The sequence below is a fragment of the Pseudophryne corroboree genome, chromosome 1, assembly GCF_028390025.1.
Source record: "Pseudophryne corroboree isolate aPseCor3 chromosome 1, aPseCor3.hap2, whole genome shotgun sequence".
NCBI classification, from domain to species: domain Eukaryota; kingdom Metazoa; phylum Chordata; class Amphibia; order Anura; family Myobatrachidae; genus Pseudophryne; species Pseudophryne corroboree.
In genome coordinates this window covers 139,939,544-139,960,558 of record NC_086444.1, presented here as the reverse complement: position 1 = coordinate 139,960,558, position 21,015 = coordinate 139,939,544, and the positions used below count along the sequence as shown (strand labels likewise).

The 21,015-nt window shown below is 45.4% G+C and overlaps 1 protein-coding gene across 9 annotated transcripts in view; it reads right to left on the bottom strand.

The window, feature by feature from the left end:
- Positions 1-21,015, bottom strand: part of ERBIN (erbb2 interacting protein) — a 369,988-nt gene that overhangs the window by 182,258 nt on the left and 166,715 nt on the right. For 2 of the 9 annotated variants that reach the window (XM_063963271.1, XM_063963264.1), the window contains one exon: positions 5,205-5,281. The exons of the other annotated variants lie outside the window; for them this stretch is intronic. The gene's annotated coding sequence lies outside the window, so the exon portion shown is untranslated. The remainder of the gene's footprint in view (positions 1-5,204; positions 5,282-21,015) is intronic. 9 annotated transcript variants of the gene reach the window in all.

Below are 21,015 nucleotides of genomic sequence, written 5' to 3'. Positions count from 1 at the left end.
CCGGCCAGCCACAGTAGCTGCGCTGGCCGGAAGTTACTCCTGAAACGCAAAAGGATCGCCGCTGTGCGATGCTTTTGCATTTCTGCGGGAGGGGGGGCAGCACTGACATGCGGGGTGGACTAGCCCTGTGCTGGGCGTTTCTCCGCGCATGTCTGAGTGCCTGATCGTAGCTGTGCTAAATTTAGCACCGCTGCGATCAACTCGGAATGACCCCCATAGGACATTAGGAACAGTTATTTGTACTTTAGATAAAAGTTACATGGGCATTCCTGGCTTAACAAACCAGTCAGTCATGAGAGACTTAGTCACAGCATCCTTGTACAGGTGATACGGTATAATGTATGGGAGGAGTTTTTTGTTCCGTGTCAGACTTGGGGGGGATCAATTCTAAGTTGAAGGCCCGACCTCCACTTTTCTGCTTTTCCCCCTGGCAAAAGTAAGCAGAGTGTACTTCTGTATAAGTTACTCGCGTTATTTTACTGCAACACATATGTCTGTAACCATTATTATTTGTACTTAAGTACCTCTTTTACAAATAAAGTGTTCCTTTACTCGTCTATTTGCATACATGCTCAAGAACTAAGTCTTTTCGCAAGCTATTTGATGGCTAAGGTTACACAACATCTATTTATTGCTAGAAGCATGACGTGACCAACTAGCTATGTGGTAGCTTGTGTTGTTGAGCTTCTACAATTGTGATAGAGTGTTTGGTGACCTGTAGCTCTTTGAAAGAGCAGGTGGTGGCCGGAGAAAGGTGTATGGTATAACAGGCAGAGTGACAGAATAATCAGTGTGCGTTATTACATAAGACTCAGCATGATCGCCGTCTGGACCCTAATGTAATACCAGTCAGGGTGAATCACTAGCTTTAACCATAGTTAGAGTACATACTGAGGTCCCTGACACTACTCTATCGATCCCAGGGTCTCCAAGTTAAAAATAATAATAATTCTATTTAATGTTTGGCTTTTATTGACATCACTTCTAACTATTTAAAATAAAGGGAAAGGGGTTTACAAATACAAACACTTAAGCTGGGTACACACTGTGGCTGATATATCGGCCGTTTAAGCCGATATATCGTGACATCAGCAGGTGTATACCCCCCGATAAGTCCATGAACAACGTCGTTCACAGACATATCGCATTGGTTCTGCAGCACAGCCGAAGGCTGATATATGCAGATAAATCGGGCCATCTGGCTGTGTGTACGGCAGCCCGTACACTTGCTGCAAGCACCGCCGGTGACTGACATCTAAACTGAGTAGGCACTCAAATGTTGAGCGGAAGACTGGTAAGTGTTACCAATCGTCAGATAAGTCGGCAGATCTGCCAGGTGTGTACCCAGCCGTTATATTTTTAATAGTGAATTAATGGGCTGAAATGAACTGTATAAAAGTTACAAGCAGATTCTTGAAAGTTTTTCTATATATAGATTTAACAGAATAATAATAAATTGTGAGATGCTATGAAAAGACAACTCACTCTTTTCCAACACAAAACAGAGAACCATGATTAAAATTAGCTTTTCGAAGTTTAAAAAGTGAAGTAAATCAAATGTTACACACCCGAAACCGGAAATTGGCTTACTCATGAAGGGAAAAGGCATCCTGTGATCATAAAGTGATTATAATGTAAACCCCTTTCTTTTCAGAGAAAAATCCCAGAGGCACTTGGTTAAACAATCATCGCAACATGTCGGCGGCTTACGAAGCCTAGTGAAAACAAGCAATGATCATATGGACTACCTTGGAAATGAACTTTAGTGCCAAATTCCAGAAACAATAGTATTTACTCACTGCATTGGAGATAGGATGTCAATACATAGAAAGAATGAGGAAACCATATATATAGTAAACAGGCAGCAATGCAGCTCCAATGTCAACACAGTCACAGACAAAACTGAAATGAACTAGAAAGTGACGTGTAAATAAAACACTGCACATTCCTCCACACACAGCTCTGGCACTAGAGCCCCTATTGTTAAGCATTGTAAACAACTGAACAGACCATTTGCAATCAAAGCCTAGCTCTCCTTTTACGTCTTTAATGGAAATCTTCAATTTCAATGAGTGGTAATGATGGTACTGAACATGAGTATAAGCACAGCCACTGAGGGCACTAGCACATTAACAACAGAGCAATTACAGAGCACACGTCACAAGGGTGGGGAATCATCCAGGAGTTTTATTCCACTGTGCATTTACCACATAAGCACCATAAAGATGACATATACATTTACACCTAGACACTCACAGATGGTACATCTATATCTACACCCCCATTCCCCGAGATGTGCATGACCTAAATCGAGTGACACCCTGTCGAGTGCAAGCTTGCAACGCTGGCATTCAAACCTCTGTAGATATTCTTAATTCCTGCAAACTGTATATCCTGCTTTGCAAGAAGAAGGTAGCAATTAATAGAAGTCTCAAAAAGCCTCTCAAGGCCAAAAGCAAACATTTTATATTTCCCTGAAAGCAGTGGGGGAGTATGCATAAAATTACTCATTATACCCAATGAATAAGGGAGAACATGCATACATTTACTGTATATTTAGATTACTATAACATACATCCTCATCTTCTTTATGCTAAATTTGCTCAGATAAAATACCCTGTACACCGTATACTTTGGTTTTGTACTGCCCTGGGCAGATACTGCTCTTATGGAGCTGAAAGCATTAAATATACAGGAGAAGCATATACAGCTGTACGTCTTGCTGGCATGCATACTACACACTAGCCAATAAGGGGACTCATTCGATTGACCCTACCGTCAAGCTGCGTGCTGCAGTTACTGCTAAGCATTGGAGGAGGGTACCCTTTTTATCATCCTGGAGCTTCATATGGGAAATAGCCGACGTATAGCAGATAGAGCTACTCCGAAAGATAATTTAAATGTAGGCTGTATGGGCTCCTTGGGACTATTATGCTTTGCAGAAGTCATAGAACTGTGAACTAATTGCCCAAAGTTGGAATTAGTAAAAATGTAATTTGCTGTAAATGTCTCACTCAGAAAATAATGATGTTATTAGCTTTCCAGCTCTCCTGCCGTGTTCTCACTAAGCTGTTTTATCCGCTCTCCTTTGCTGTTAGGTTGCAGTCTTGGAAAGACCCTGGAAAACTTTATTAGAGCATGTCCTAGTCGGTTTTCAATTAAATAATACTACAGACCCGGTTGGTTTTGATTTGGAACTTTGACTTCAATCTATAAAAATAAAAACCCCACGAATGACAAATTATTCAGTGATCGCCTCATTCCCGGCAGAGGTTACTGATGAGCTTACACTCACAATGCTTTTCAAGCTCCACAAAGCTTTGTGCCAGAAGAGTGCATTCAGCAAAGGAATTATTGAACCCTAATCTTTGGTGCTTTCCCATGCGTGTTTGACCACATCAACATTATACACAGTGGAGAGCTGAAATGCACCTATAAGTACAGAACAAGGCCTTAGATTAGAGAGTAGCTGCCTTTACATGAGACATAGGCTGTAGCAAACTGATTTTTAATGGTGCAGTGTTCACCTTTGCCCTTTGTCAACCACTACCATATTTTACTACATAAAGCACGGTGGCAAACATTTTCACGATTACGAGACAATTTATATGTCTCTAAATGCTTTTTAATTTGTGCCGAGAAGTCTCGCAGCATGTGTGTGTGTGTGTGTGTGTGTGTGTGTGTGTGTGTGTGTGTGTGTGTGTGTGTGTGTGTGTGTGTATATATATACATGTGGTAAGATACAAAAGATTGTAAACTCTACTAGGACAGGGGCTGATGTACGGCTAATAATTCTCCGTAAACAGTTCTGCAGATTATGTTTGCGCTTTTTAAAGAGCTGGTAATAAATAATTAATAGTTAATGCGTGTTAATGGTATTCCTTTCAAGACACTTGCACCCCCTCCAAAATTCAGGGTTTCCAGTCTGTCGACTAGCAGATAAGCTATGTAATAGGTACACTGGTAAGTATTCCCTACATATGAAGCATTGTGTCCTTGTCTGCTAAGTTTGGCCATTAAACATTATGTTCATTACACAGTTGGCCCAATTTGTTGACGAGTTCCCTGGTACTAACACAGATGCAATAATGAAAAATAAATGACGTGGCAATACAGAAAGGTACAGTATAGCTTTCTAGCTGGAGACATTCCACATTCATAAATGACTCGCACAGAATCTAAGCAACCCGGATCTCCTTCCTTAACAAGATAAATCTTGGGATTAATGTAGAACTATTCCAGAAAATAAGCTTTTGCACTTCTGCCCCAAAGTCCTTTTGCATCAAAGATTCACTTACTCCCATGTGGTCTTAAAAGCTCTAAAATAATACTGCAGATTTATTTAGAACCAACATTTACAAATCTGCATATGTTGCTTGTGTGTACACACAAGTGAAAAGAACAAAATCTCCCAGATATCCCTCACCCCTCCCACAGATCCTGAAAACTATCACATTTCCTGGCAAAGTGTAAAACCAAAAGAATGTAGGAATCCTGGAGAATCTGTCACGGAGCCAATGAGCAAATCAGGGAGTGAGTGCAGGCAGATATAGCTCCTTCTCCTTAGCAATGCTGTCTATGCATACCAGGCACAGTATTCATTGCGTGCGTGTATGTGTTGCTTTGTGTGTGTGTGCGTGCGTGTGTTGCTTTGTGTGCGTGTATGTCAGTGTGTGTGTGCGCGCTTGTTTCTAAGTGTGTTTGTGTGTGTGTGTGTGTGTGTGTGTATGTGTGTTTGTTTCTAAGTGTGTTTCTGTGTGTGTGTGTCCCCGTGCGTGTGTTGCTTTGTGTGTGTGTGCGTGTTGCTTTGTGTGTGTGTGTGTGTCCGTTTGTGTGCTTGTTTCTAAGTGTGTGTGTGTGTGTGTATTTCTTTCTGTGTGTGTGTTGCTTTGTTTGTGTGTTGCTTTGTGTGTGTGTGTCCGTTTGTGTGCTTGTTTCTAAGTGTGTGCGTGTGTGTGTGTGCGTGTGTGTGTGTGCGTGTGTGTGTGTGCGTGTGTGTGTGTGTATTTCTTTCTGTGTGTGTGTGCTTGTTTCTATGTGTGTTTCCGTGTCTGTGTGTGCTTTTCCAAGGTGACTGAGGACACGGATGGAAATTGGACACAAACATGCAAAGAAATTTGCTTAGGGAGCTAATAAACCCTAGGCTTCCCCAGTTCATTTCAGGCCAGTAGTGGTAGACCCGTTAACATAAAAACTAGCCGTACTTCAGTCCCAGCTCAATGACCAAGGGCCTCGTCTGTCGCAGAAAACTGGAACATGAAGAATTTGCAGCTATTTGCTTCTGCAATAAAAAAATAAAAAACTCTTCTAAGTAAATTCTTTCTACATAAACACAGATAGATTTAACAACTAAACCAAAAGCCAAGTGAAATTATTTTAGGGATGGGCCACATCTGGCTTCTAACAGCGTTCCCACCACTGTGCTCCACCACAAGGAGATGGATGTGGCGCACAGAAAACTTAACCGATAGATTAAAGCAAGAGAGATACTTAATGTGAGGCTGGTCTTCCAGGTACTGCAGATTAGATTAACATTTCATGTAGAGGGTTAGCAGCAATGATTCATTCAGTACAGTATGCAATGTGAAGCATAGCCGTAAAACATTTTCCCTTTAGATGAAAACATTTAACAATCTATTTTTGTGTATTACTGAGAGCAAGTAGAGCCAGAATTTGATATTAACAGATAACAGACTTTGGTGGGAAATCCAATTGCGGGTACCTCCCTAGAACCCTTAACCCTTTGATTAATGCCGCAAGATGCTGTACTTAACGTGACAGGGGAATGCTTCTAGATGGCTACTAACAATGAATCTGGAATGACACAAGGGGGCATATGTAATAGGGCCCAAGTTTGCCGGAGTAGCGGGATGCCGGCCAATCTCTGACTTTTCTTTTGAATCGGCAATCATTTACAAGCATGGTTTTGCCTTGTATATGATTGCCGCTTAAAAAAACACTAACTCTGAGGTGCCCCCTCACCTACAGCAACCTCGGACCCTATAACATAAGCCCCAAGGAATCTGATGCATGGATTGAAATGCTGGCCAGCTCTGTATTAAACCGCTATGTAACTACCCTGACTAGTGGGAGGGTCATGAGACAGCTGTGGGTGTATAACAAAAGCTCACTCGGCAGCGCGGGTTTCCTCTTGCAGACGCACAAACAGCCGCATTAGAGTAAGGTAGGAAATCTAGCATCCGCAGCCGCCTGCAACTAGGGCCAGTGCGCCTGCCAATCAGGTACAGCCACACCGTTGGTCAAATGATTCAGCCCAGGCCGACAGCAAGGAACAAGGCCATGTTGTATTGAACTATTGGGGGAAGCACTTCCACTTATACACTTGTATCATATACACGCTATTACAGCTCCTTTACAAGGTAAACTGTAACACATTGTTTAAATAGCCGATACAGCATTAATTGTCATTGAAACATTGGCCCTCATTCCGAGTTGTTCGCTCGCAAGGCGAATGTAGCAGAGTTACACACGCTAAGCCGCCGCCTACTGGGAGTGAATCTTAGCTTCTTAAAATTGCGACCGACGTACGCGCAATATTGCGATTACAAACGAGTTAGCAGTTTCAGAGTAGCTCCAGACTTACTCTGCCTGTGCGATCATTTCAGTGCTTGTCGTTCCTGGTTGACGTCACAAACACACCCAGCGTTCGCCCAGGCACTCCCACCGTTTCCCCGGCCACTCCTGCGTTTTTTCCGGAAACGGTAGCGTTTTCAGCCACACGCCCCTGAAACGCCGTGTATCCGCCCAGTAACACCCATTTCCTGTCAATCACATTACGATCGCCGGAGCGAAGAAAAAGCCGTGAGTAAAAATACTTTCATCATAGTAAAGTTACTTGGCGCAGTCGCAGTGCGAACATTGCGCATGCGTACTAAGCGGATTTTCACTGCGATGCGATGAAAAATACCAAGCGAACAACTCGGAATGAGGGCCCTTGTTTTTTTTTACCGGAACCAAAAAAAATCTCTGATTTCAAAGCAAAGTATGTCAGCAATACCCCTTTGCCACTGCTGGTTATTGGCGTGTCACGGCTCAGTATAAAAAAAGTCCCTGAAAAATAACCCAAGTCCACTGATCCAGGAATCCAACCAGGGTAGCGAGCATGGTTAGACACGTGTAACAGAGGAGTGTAAACGGGTGACCCGGGTCATCTCACCCAGGTACCGTTACAAGCCTATGGAGAGCTGGATGACCGGCACTTGTAGATGATGTCACCCCCAAGCGCCAGCTGAGGGAAGCAACGGCGATAACACAGATCCAGCCTTTGGTGGAAACAAGGTTTCAAGCCACTGTGTCACGGCCTGACCCGGGCTGTACCTGGGTTTTTGGTGTAAAAGGGGTATTAATCTGCTGTGACGTGACTGGCCCAGCTCCCAGCTGTGATTACAACAAACCCACAATCTGCAATTCTCCAGGAAATGCTGGAAGTCTGAAACACTGCTCACTTGGGGTAGGATTAGGGGTAATGGCTTTAAAGTGACTGCACATGCAATGAATCTAAAATAGTTAAAAAGAAAACAAAGTAAAGTGAATTAACAATAGTAACCGAAAAGATTAAAAAATCTTGAATGGTCATTAAAATCAAGCATTGTCACAATTAATAGATGTTATCCACACCATTTTATATGAAAGGGCGGCATATCACAAACTCCAAAAACGTGATAAAATGCTCTTAGCGTTAGGTCAGATGATGAAATGGTGCCGAGCGCAATTTCTGCAGTTTCCAGTGGGGGATTAATGGTAGGAAAGTTGGGAGACTAATCAGATGGCTCAGTTTTATGAAAAAGCAGGACTTTAGACTGAGAAGAAATCTTTGTTAAACTGCTCAAAGCATCATGTTCTTATCAGATAAGAGTCGGCACATTAAACATTAGAATATATCTCACAGATAAAAGATTTCGCAATATTTTAAAATGTGCCTGTAAAACAGCGAAACTAGGCTGCAATTACAGACGTTACAGTTCTGTGCAAGCAGTCATGCCCTGGGAAATAATAATAATAGGACTACTTTGCCAAGTCAATGCAAAACATACAGAATCAAGGTCAAATTAGATGCCCATATATTAATGTGGACCCCTCAGTTACACACATTCAGAGCAGAGATTTAGTGGGATGAAACTATACGCAGGATACTGCCACCTATTAATGCACTAGAGCCTAACAACGTCACCATGGGTGGTCTCACACTTTGGTGGTGTTAGCAGATTCAGGAGAACATCAGCTTGGCCAACAAAATGGCTTCCTCCACTGAGAATCCGGGGCATACCAGTACATTATTCTTTTTATAATAATTACTAGATGTGAGAAATGCAGAGCTTGGGGAAAAGAAGTGAAATATGATAACATTGCAAATACCGCTGTTCCACTTTTACAGTTTACTTTAATAAAATGAAAAACTAAAAACTCAATAGGGTGATCCAGTATATCTATTTAATAACTCATTATGGGGTATATTCAATTGAAGTAAAAAACTGCCGTCTGTCGAAAAGACAGCTGTTTTCGACTTTTTAAGGTCGAATCCTGATTCGACCTATTCAATATATCCCTAAAATTTTCGACAAGTCGATGAATTCGACTTGTCGAAAAGCACGTGGATTGGCGGAATAGCTGCCGATCCACGTGCTTGTGTCGAAAACGGGGCCAGAACAGACAGGTTTTGGGCCCCTTTTCGACCATCTCAGTCCGACATCAAAAAGATGTCGGACTGAGATGCGGACCCAGAGGAGGAGAGGGGGGGGGCGCAGGGAGGGGGGAGGGGGGGACAGCCGGCGGGCATACAGGGGAGATCAGCGCTACAGTAGCACTGCAGCTGGATGTCACTCAGCCGCCCGACCTCACGGCAGCTTCCACCCGGCTCCAGCACGCTGCTGGAGCCAGGTGGAAGCTGCAGTGAGGTCGGGCGGCTGAGTGACATCCTGCTGCAGCGCTACTGTAGCGCTGATCTTCCCTGTATGCCCGCCGGCTGTCCCCCCGCGGCTCGCCCCCCTTCTCCTCCTCTGGGTCCCATCTCAATTCGACTTGAAAAAGTCGAATTAAGATGGGATTGAATAGGGGTTGTCGGATCCATTCCAACAAATACATGTCGGAATGGATCCGACTTTAATCGAATATACCCCTAAAATGGATAAACTACAGTATATTATGTTGAATTACTAAATAAGATTCTTCATTTAGTATAGACTGACTTACAAACTTTCCTCCAATCTATAGCATGTGCATCCAAAGGGGGAAAATCAGTCAGTTGTAAGGAGTGAAAAACAGAACTCAAAAGAAAATTATAGATGGTATGATTAATCGTATGAGGCATGAAAGCTCATATTAAAATAAGGGATGTGAGGGTTTCAGAGGACATTTTGCGGTGGTTATTGTAATTAAGTAGAATGTATGGTCCTTTGGAAGATTGTTGGGCCACATCCGCCACCCCTGAAGAATATCAGTTGGCCAACAATACTTTAGAGCAGTGGTTCCCAAACTTGGTCCCCAAGGAGCACTAACAGTCCAGGTTTTAAGTATATTCACGATTGGCGACAGGTGACTTCATTAACACCTCAGTCAATATGAATATAATCATCAGTGCTGAGCCCTGGAACGTTTGTGCTCCTTGAGGACAGAGTTTGCAAACTACTGCTTTAGAGCATAGGTGCTTAACATGCGGCATTCTGGCAGTTGTGGAACTACAGATCCCAGCATGCTCTGCCACAGTTTTGCTATTATAGCATGTTAAAACTGTGGCAGGGCATGCTGGGATGTGTAGTTACACAACAGACAGAAGGGTGCATGTTGCCATAACACAAGGGTAGAGGTTACAAAAAAAAACAAATAAACTTTATTAAACCCAGCTCTGGGGAAGGAAAACAAGACAGGAAGGGTGGACAGAATGATTGTTTTTTCTTACTATAACTAACGTGTGATGATTATATTTATATATCTGAGCCAGTAACTCGCAAAGCAGATGTAATTTGGAGGCTCTACTATAAACACCAGCAAATCATCATCTTGAATAGACAGTAGGGAGGTTGCAGTGGGTGATTATAAGAAAAGCTATTTAGCAATCGCACGCTTCTGTAGGAAAACACATCTTCACTCTGCCCCACATCCTTACGGTATTCTCAGATTGCACAGCCCAGGCCAAGACCCATTATGCATGCGTTTTTTCGCTAATCAGGACATCATATGCAATTTACAGATGACAACCATTCTCTACTGTTTCTTTGCATAGCATAAACAAGACCAGATCCAATTACATTGCGAGTGCTCAGAAAATAATCTTGCCAGTTCGCAGCATCCTTCAGAATTTTACTAGAAGGGCTTGCGCAAGAAACGTGCAATCACTCTGGTTCACTGAGGACGGTAGAAAAACAATGAGAAAAAGATTTCTAAAAGGAAAGCTTTTAAAATATTTAAAAGTATTGATCTAAAGTAGGTAAAATTTATTATTTAGTAGGTTCTAAAAGTACCCGTGTACAGATGAAGGAGAGAGACAATGTTGCAGAAAATGCCAGGAGAATCATTTTGGTTACTAAAGGAACATGAATTGCAGATAGATGAGCAGGAAATGGGCTTTTCACTTGCAAGGTCAAGTGTGCTGACACAGATTAGTGACGAGCACAGGAGCAGCATCTGTATGGGGACTGTTCAAGTGATTCACTGCGGTGTAATGAGCCAAGGGTGAAAGGATCGCAGAGAGCAGTCAGACCTCTATCTCTCTTTTCCAGATAGAGAAATGCGCAGAAGGTGTTTAGTAATGCATCAAATTCCTACTTGACACACACAGATTATACAGGCTTGCAAATATGCAGGGGTCATTTCAAGTGGTTGAAGAAAATGTGGGGGGTCTTTTACGTTTTGTTTTTTTGTAGCCCATGAAAGAAATTTACGTAAGCACCTTTTATGTAATTTACTGTTTCCTGTGATACAAGGTGCATAATAATGTGCTTTTGAGAACACCATTGTGCCGACTGCAAAAATAAAAGTGGTTGGTGTTGCGACGCTCCCAAAGTTTAGCACAGGTCTTATAAATGATGGCAAAGCGCAATTTACAAAACTGAAGATATTATGCCATGCACCTAATTATAGACAAGAACATGGCTGAACATGACTAGCTGGCGGTGGTGACAGGTGGGATGCAGCTCTTTGCAACGTCTAATGGGAGGAGCCAGGTGATAATGGCATTTCTTAGTGAATACATGGTGGCCGCAGGAATGTACCTACATCTGCCTGCAAATACAAAAATAAGAGCACATCACTTTTAGGGGGTACTCCTGGGTGCAGCCAGGGCCAGCGACAGGGGGCAGTCAAAGGGGAAATCTGTACCGGGCCCCAAGGATACGTCACTTAGTGCTCATCAGGAACTGAGACATACGGGTGGGATGTGTGGGAAGGAGGAGAGAGGGAGATGCAGACTGTGGGGTGTGTGGGGAAGGAAGGAGAGATATACATGTTTATATATGTGTATTAATAATTATATAATTATTTATTAACAGTTTCTAATATAGCGCAGCGTATTCCGCTGCGTACACACACATCAAAATAATCTGAGGGGGGCCTGGAGATATCACTGTACCGGGCCCCAAGATTTCTGTTGTCGGCCCTGGGTGCAGCAGGTGGACAAATAGCCTTTTCATAGCAGAGACCAAAGAGGCTGGAATATAGGTTGGGCCAAGATATAAATAAATCATGATACTTACATGTTTTCTATTAACACTCAGGTTTTGCAGGGAGCACAAAAACAAACAAAAATAAAAATCAGGAGTGCCCCATGCTTGTCAGTGAAAGTTGAGATGTAAGGTTATTTCTACACACTTGTTGGATAAAAGCTGTAGCAGCACTCAGTGCCAGACAGCTGCTGCAAAGGCTAATTTAGCCAGGAATAAAGGGCACGGATAGTGTTGCAAGTATCAATAGTTAGACCAAGTTGAAGATGGTGACTGCTTGGGGCATCTGTTGAGGAGGAGAACATGGAAGATATTAAGGATGGTTAAAAGGACTGGCAACCTAAAAATAAGATTCAAATATAAAGAGACATGGCAGATTCAATTGTTTGGGGCATCTAATTTTCCTGTCGAAACGGGAATGTTGAGACGCCCAAACAATTGTCCCATTTCAATTGATGTTTGGGCAGCCATGTATATCGTGCATGTCGTGCCCAAACAGACAGGGATTAGCCGCGTAAAATGGCTAGACCAGTCTAAAGTCCAGCTTTGGGTGTCCAAACTCCTGTTCGGACACCCAAAGTGCCGACTTGGCACACATTTCTTATTGCACCTCAGGAGGCAGTGAGAAGAAATGTCATCCCCTGGGCGTCTAAACAGAGCAACAATTTAATTGCTCCATTTTGCACCCTCCCTAGTGGTAGTCACGGGGGAAAAAATAAGAATTTACTTACCGATAATTCTATTTCTCGTAGTCCATAGTGGATGCTGGGGACTCCGTCAGGACCATGGGGAATAGCGGCTCCGCAGGAGACAGGGCACAAAAATAAAGCTTTAGGATTAGGTGGTGTGTACTGGCTCCTCCCCCTATGACCCTCCTCCAAGCCTCAGTTAGGATACTGTGCCCGGACGAGCGTACACAATAAGGAAGGATATTGAATCCCGGGTAAGACTCATACCAGCCACACCAATCACACCGTATAACTTGTGATCTGAACCCAGTTAACAGTATGACAAACGTAGGAGCCTCTGAACAGACGGCTCACAATAATAACAACCCGAATTTGTTTGTAACAATAACTATGTACAAGTATTGCAGACAATCCGCACTTGGGATGGGCGCCCAGCATCCACTACGGACTACGAGAAATAGAATTATCGGTAAGTAAATTCTTATTTTCTCTAACGTCCTAAGTGGATGCTGGGGACTCCGTCAGGACCATGGGGATTATACCAAAGCTCCCAAACGGGCGGGAGAGTGCGGATGACTCTGCAGCACCGAATGAGAGAACTCAAGGTCCTCCTCAGCCAGGGTATCAAATTTGTAGAATTTTGCAAATGTGTTTGCCCCTGACCAAGTAGCAGCTCGGCAGAGTTGTAATGCCGAGACCCCCCGGGCAGCCGCCCAGGATGAGCCCACTTTCCTTGTGGAATGGGCCTTGACAGATTTAGGTTGTGGCAAGCCTGCCACAGAATGTGCAAGTTGAATTGTGCTACAAATCCAACGAGCAATCGTCTGCTTAGAAGCAGGAGCACCCATCTTGTTGGGTGCATACAATATAAACAGTGAGTCAGACTTTCTGACTCCCGCCGTTCTTGAAATATATATTTTCAATGCCCGGACCACGTCCAACAACTTGGAATCCTCCAAATCGTTAGTAGCCGCAGGCACCACAATAGGCTGGTTCAGGTGAAACGCTGACACCACCTTAGGCAGAAAATGAGGACGTGTCCGCAGTTCTGCCCTGTCCGTATGGAAAATCAGATATGGGCTCTTATATGATAAAGCCGCCAATTCTGATACTCTCCTGGCTGAAGCCAGGGCCAGTAGCATGGTTACTTTCCATGTAAGATACTTCAACTCCAACGATTTGAGCGGCTCAAACCAATGGGATTTGAGAAAATCCAAGACTACATTAAGATCCCACGGTGCCACTGGGGGCACAACCGGGGGCTGTATATGTAGTACTCCTTTTACAAAAGTCTGGACTTCAGGAACTGAAGCCAATTCTTTCTGGAAGAAAATCGACAGGGCCGAAATTTGAACCTTAATGGACCCCAATTTGAGGCCCATAGACAATCCTGTTTGCAGGAAATGTAGGAATCGACCCAGTTGAAATTCCTCCGTGGGGGCCTTCCTGGCCTCACACCACGCAACATATTTTCTCCAAATGCGGTGATAATGTTGTGCAGTCACCTCCTTCCTGGCTTTTACCAGTGTAGGAATGACCTCTTCCGGAATGCCTTTTTCCCTTAGAATTCGGCGTTCAACCGCCATGCCGTCAAACGCAGCCGCGGTAAGTCTTGGAATAGACACGGTCCCTGCTGAAGCAGGTCCGGTCTTAGAGGTAGAGGCCACGGATCCTCCGTGAGCATCTCTTGAAGTTCCGGGTACCAAGTTCTTCTTGGCCAATCCGGAGCCACTAGTATCGTTCTTACTCCCTTTTGCCGTATAATTCTCAGTACCTTTGGTATGAGAGGCAGAGGAGGGAACACATACACTGACTGGAACACCCACGGTGTTACCAGAGCGTCCACAGCTATTGCCTGAGGGTCTCTTGACCTGGCGCAATACCTGTCCAGTTTTTTGTTGAGGCGGGACGCCATCATATCCACCATTGGTTTTTCCCAACGGTTCACAATCATGTGGAAGACTTCTGGATGAAGTCCCCACTCTCCCGGGTGTAGATCGTGTCTGCTGAGGAAGTCTGCTTCCCAGTTGTCCACTCCCGGAATGAATACTGCTGACAGTGCTATCACATGATCTTCCGCCCAGCGAAGAATCCTTGCAGCTTCTGCCATTGCTGTCCTGCTTCTTGTGCCGCCCTGTCTGTTTACGTGGGCGACTGCCGTGATGTTGTCCGACTGGATCAACACCGGCTGACCCTGAAGCAGGGGTTTTGCCAGACTTAGAGCATTGTAAATCGCTCTTAGCTCCAGTATATTTATGTGAAGAGACATCTCCAGGCTTGACCATACTCCCTGGAAGTTTCTTCCCTGTGTGACCGCTCCCCAGCCTCTCAGACTGGCATCCGTGGTCACCAGGACCCAGTCCTGTATGCCGAATCTGCGGCCCTCTAACAGATGAGCACTCTGCAACCACCACAGAAGAGACACCCTTGTCCGTGGCGATAAGGTTATCCGCTGATGCATCTGCAGATGCGATCCGGACCATTTGTCCAGCAGATCCCACTGAAAAGTTCGTGCGTGGAATCTGCCGAATGGAATCGCTTCGTAAGAAGCCACCATCTTTCCCAGGACTCTTGTGCATTGATGCACAGACACTTTCCCTGGTTTTAGGAGGTTCCTGACAAGTTCGGATAACTCCCTGGCTTTCTCCTCCGGAAGAAACACCTTTTTCTGAACCGTGTCCAGAATCATTCCCAGGAACAGCAGACGTGTCGTCGGGGTCAACTGAGATTTTGGAAAATTCAGAATCCACCCGTGTTGTTGCAGCACTAGTTGGGTTAGTGCTACTCCGTCCTCCAGCTGTTCTCTGGACCTTGCCCTTATCAGGAGATCGTCCAAGTAAGGGATAATTAATACGCCTCTTCTTCGCAGAAGAATCATCATTTCGGCCATTACCTTGGTAAAGACCCGAGGTGCCGTGGACAATCCAAACGGCAGCGTCTGAAACTGATAATGACAGTTTTGCACCACGAACCTGAGGTACCCTTGATGTGAAGGGCAAATTGGGACATGTAGGTAAGCATCCTTTATGTCCAGGGACACCATAAAGTCCCCTTCTTCCAGATTCGCTATCACTGCTCTGAGTGACTCCATCTTGAACTTGAATTTTTGTATGTACAGGTTCAAAGATTTCAGATTTAGAATAGGTCTTACCGAGCCGTCCGGCTTCGGTACCACAAATAGCGTGGAGTAATACCCCTTTCCCTGTTGTAGGAGGGGTACCTTGACTATCACCTGCTGAGAAAACAGCTTGTGAATGGCTTCCAATACCGTCGCCCTGTCTGAGGGAGACGTTGGCAAAGCAGACTTTAGGAACCGGCGAGGGGGAGACTTCTCCAATTCCAACCTGTAACCCTGAGATACTACCTGCAGAATCCAGGGGTCCACCTGTGAGCAAGCCCACTGTGCGCTGAAATTCTTGAGTCGACCCCCCACCGCTCCTGAGTCCGCTTGTAAGGCCCCAGCGTCATGCTGAGGGCTTTGCAGAACCCTGGGAGGGCTTCTGTTCCTGGGCAGGGGCTGCTTGCTGCCCTCTCTTACCCCTTCCTCTGCCCCGAGGCAGATATGACTGTCCTTTTGTCCGCTTGTTCTTATAGGACCGAAAGGACTGCGGCTGAAAAGACGGTGTCTTTTTCTGTTGGGAGGGGGTCTGAGGTAAAAAGGTGGATTTTCCGGCAGTTGCCGTGGCCACCAGATCCGATAGACCGACACCAAATAATTCCTCCCCTTTATACGGCAATATCCATATGTCGTTTGGAATCCGCATCACCTGACCACTGTCGCGTCCATAAACTCCTTCTGGCAGATATGGACATCGCATTTACTCTCGATGCCAGAGTGCAAATATCTCTCTGAGCATCTCGCATATAAAGGAAAGCATCCTTTAATTGCTCTATAGTCAATAAAATACTGTCCCTATCCAGGGTATCAATATTTTCAGTCAGGGAATCCAACCAGACGACCCCAGCACTGCACATCCAGGCTGAGGCGATGGCTGGTCGCAGTATAACACCAGTATGTGTGTATATACTTTTTAGGGTAGTTTCCATTCTCCTATCAGCTGGATCCCTGAGGGCGGCCGTATCAGGAGACGGTAACGCCACTTGTTTTGATAAGCGTGAGCGCCTTATCCACCCTAGGGGGTGTTTCCCAGCGCGCCCTAACCTCTGGCGGGAAAGGGTATAATGCTAATAACTTTTTTGAAATTAGCATTTTTCTATCTGGGTTAACCCACGCTTCATCACATACATCATTTAATTCCTCTGATTCAGGAAAAACTACAGGTAGTTTTTTCACCCCCCACATAATACCCCTTTTTGTGGTACTTGCAGTATCAGAGATATGCAAAGCCTCCTTCATTGCCGTGATCATATAACGTGTGGCCCTACTTGAAAATACGTTTGTTTCATCACCGTCGACACTAGATTCAGTGTCTGTGTCTGGGTCTGTGTCGACCGACTGAGGTAAAGGGCGCTTTACAGCCCCTGACGGTGTCTGAGACGCCTGGGCAGGTACTAACTGGTTTGCCGGCCGTCTCATGTCGTCAACTGATTTTTGTAATGTGCTGACATTATCACGTAATTCCATAAACAAAGCCATCCATTCCGGTGTCGACTCCCTGGGGGGTGACATCACCATTACCGGCAATTGCTCTGCCTCCACACCAACATCGTCCTCATACATGTCGACACACACGTACCGACACACAGCAGACACACAGGGAATGCTCTTATCGAAGACAGGACCCCACTAGCCCTTTGGGGAGACAGAGGGAGAGTTTGCCAGCACACACCCAAGCGCTATAATATATATGGGAACAACCTTATATAAGTGTTGTTCTTTATAGCAGCTTAAATATATCAAAATATCGCCAAAAAAATGCCCCCCCTCTCTGTTTTACCCTGTTTCTGTAGTGCAGTGCAGGGGAGAGTCCTGGGAGCCTTCCTCACAGCGGAGCTGAGCAGGAAAATGGCGCTGTGTGCCGAGGAGAATAAGCTCCGCCCCCTATTTCGGCGGGCTTTTCTCCCGTAGTTTTAGATAACTGGCATGGGTTAAATACATACATATAGCCTCAATGGCTATATGTGATGTATTCTTTTGCCATAAAGGTATTAAATATTGCTGCCCAAGGCGCCCCCAGCAGCGCCCTGCACCCTCCGTGACCGCTTGGTGTGAAGTGTGTGACAACAATGGCGCACAGCTGCAGTGCTGTGCGCTACCTTCATGAAGACTGAAGAGCCTTCTGCCGCCTGTTTCCGGACCTTCAATCTTCAGCATCTGTAAGGGGGGTCGGCGGCGCGGCTCCGGGACGAACCCCAGGGTGAGACCTGTGTTCCGACTCCCTCTGGAGCTAATGGTGTCCAGTAGCCTAAGAATCCAATCCATCCTGCACGCAGGTGAGTTGAAATTCTCTCCCCTAAGTCCCTCGATGCAGTGAGCCTGTTGCCAGCAGGACTCACTGAAAATAAAAAACCTAAAAACTTTTTCTAAGCAGCTCTTTAGGAGAGCCACCTAGATTGCACCCTGCTCGGACGGGCACAAAAACCTAACTGAGGCTTGGAGGAGGGTCATAGGGGGAGGAGCCAGTACACACCACCTAATCCTAAAGCTTTATTTTTGTGCCCTGTCTCCTGCGGAGCCGCTATTCCCCATGGTCCTGACGGAGTCCCCAGCATCCACTTAGGACGTTAGAGAAACAATTGAATCGGGCCCGAAAGTTAATTTGTTTTCCTAAGATTTACAGAGCCTTGAGAATTACATAATTAGTAAGTATCAATAATAAGAATTTACTTACCGATAATTCTATTTCTCGGAGTCCGTAGTGGATGCTGGGGTTCCTGAAAGGACCATGGGGAATAGCGGCTCCGCAGGAGACAGGGCACAAAAAAGTAAAGCTTTTACCAGATCAGGTGGTGTGCACTGGCTCCTCCCCCCATGACCCTCCTCCAGACTCCAGTTAGGTACTGTGCCCGGACGAGCGTACACAATAAGGGAGGCAATTTGAATCCCGGGTAAGACTCATACCAGCCACACCAATCACACCGTACAACTTGTGATCTAAACCCAGTTAACAGTATGATAACAGAAAGAGCCTCTTAAAGATGGCTCCTTAACAATATAACCCGAATTTGTTAACAATAACTATGTACAGTATTGCAGATAATCCGCACTTGGGATGGGCGCCCAGCATCCACTACGGACTCCGAGAAATAGAATTATCGGTAAGTAAATTCTTATTTTCTCTATCGTCCTAAGTGGATGCTGGGGTTCCTGAAAGGACCATGGGGATTATACCAAAGCTCCCAAACGGGCGGGAGAGTGCGGATGACTCTGCAGCACCGAATGAGAGAATTCCAAGTCCTCTTTTGCCAGGGTATCAAATTTGTAGAATTTTACAAACGTGTTTTCCCCCGACCACGTAGCTGCTCGGCAGAATTGTAATGCCGAGACCCCTCGGGCAGCCGCCCAAGATGAGCCCACCTTCCTTGTGGAATGGGCCTTAACAGATTTAGGCTGTGGCAGGCCTGCCACAGAATGAGCAAGTTGAATTGTGTTACAAATCCAACGAGCAATCGTCTGCTTAGAAGCAGGGGCACCCAACTTGTTGGGTGCATATAGTATCAACAGCGAGTCAGATTTTCTGACTTCAGCCGTCCTTGAAATGTATATTTTTAAGGCTCTGACAACGTCCAACAACTTGGAGTCCTCCAAGTCGCCAGTGGCCGCAGGCACCACAATAGGTTGGTTCAGGTGAAACGCTGATACCACCTTAGGGAGAAAATGCGGACGAGTCCTCAGTTCTGCCCTATCCGAATGGAAGATTAGATAAGGGCTTTTATAAGATAAAGCCGCCAATTCAGATACTCTCCTGGCGGAAGCCAGGGCCAGTAACATAGTCACTTTCCATGTGAGATATTTAAAATCCACCTTTTTCAATGGTTCAAACCAATGGGATTTGAGGAAATCTAAAACTACATTTAGATCCCACGGTGCCACCGGAGGCACCACAGGAGGCTGTATATGCAGTACTCCTTTAACAAAAGTCTGTACCTCAGGAACTGAGGCCAATTCTTTTTGGAAGAATATTGACAGGGCCGAAATTTGAACCTTAATAGATCTCAATTTGAGACCCCTAGACAATCCTGATTGTAGGAAATGTAGGAAACGACCCAGTTGAAATTCCTCCGTCGGAACACTCCGATCCTCGCACCACGCGACATATTTTCGCCAAATGCGGTGATAATGTTTCGCGGTGACTTCCTTCCTTGCCTTAATCAAGGTAGGAATGACTTCTTCTGGAATGCCTTTCCCTTTTAGGATCTGGCGTTCAACCGCCATGCCGTCAAACGCAGCCGCGGTAAGTCTTGAAAGAGACAGGGACCCTGTTGTAGCAGGTCCCTTCTCAGAAGTAGAGGGCACGGGTCGTCCGTGACCAACTCTTGAAGTTCCGGGTACCAAGTCCTTCTTGGCCAATCCGGAGCCACTAGTATTTCTTACTCCTCCTCACCGTATAATCTTCAATACCTTTGGTATGAGAGGCAGAGGAGGAAACACATATACTGATTTGTACACCCAAGGTGTTACCAGTGCGTCCACAGCTATTGCCTGTGGATCTCTTGACCTGGCGCAATACTTGTCCAGTTTCTTGTTGAGGCGAGACGCCATCATGTCTACCATTGGTCTTTCCCAACAGTTTATTAGCATGTGGAAGACTTCTGGATGAAGACCCCCCTCTCCCGGGTGTATATCGTGTCTGCTGAGGAAGTCTGCTTCCCAGTTGTCCACGCCCGGGAAGAACACTGCTGACAGTGCTATTACGTGATTCTCCGCCCAGCGAAGAATCTTGGCAGCTTCTGCCATTGCACTCCTGCTTCTTGTGCCGCCCTGTCTGTTTACATGGGCGACCGCCGTGATGTTGTCCGACTGAATCAACACCGGTTTTCCTTGCAGGAGTGGTTCCGCCTGGCTTAGAGCATTTTAGATTGCTCTTAGTACCAGAATGTTTATGTGAATAGACTTTTCCAGGTTCGTCCATACCCCCTGGAAGTTTCTTCCTTGTGTGACTGCTCCCCAACCTCTCAGGCTGGCGTCCGTGGTCACCAGGATCAAATCCTGTATGCCGAATCTGCGGCCCTCCAATAGATGAGCCTTTTGCAACCACCACAGAAGATATACCCTTGTCCTTGGCGACAGGGTTATTCGCAGGTGCATCTGAGGATGCGACCCTGACCATTTGTCCAACAGATCCCTTTGGAAAATTCTTGCATGGAATCTGCCGAATGGAATTGCTTCGTAAAAAGCCACCATTTTTCCCAGGACTCTTGTGCATTGATGTACAGACACCTTTCCTGGTTTTAGGAGGTTCCTGACAGGTCGGATAACTCCTTGGCTTTTTCCTCGGGAAGAAAAACCTTTTTCTGAACCGTGTCCAGAATCATCCCTAGGAACAGCAGACGTATCGTCGGAAAACAGCTGCGATTCTTGGAATATTTAGAATCCAGTCGTGCCGTCGAAGAACTACTTTAGATAGTGCTCTTCCGACCTCCAACTGTTCTCTGGAACTTGCCCTTTTTAGGTCGTGCAAGTAAGGGATAATTTAGATGCCTTTTTTCTTTGAAGAAACATCTTTTCGGCCATTACCTTGGTAAAAAGG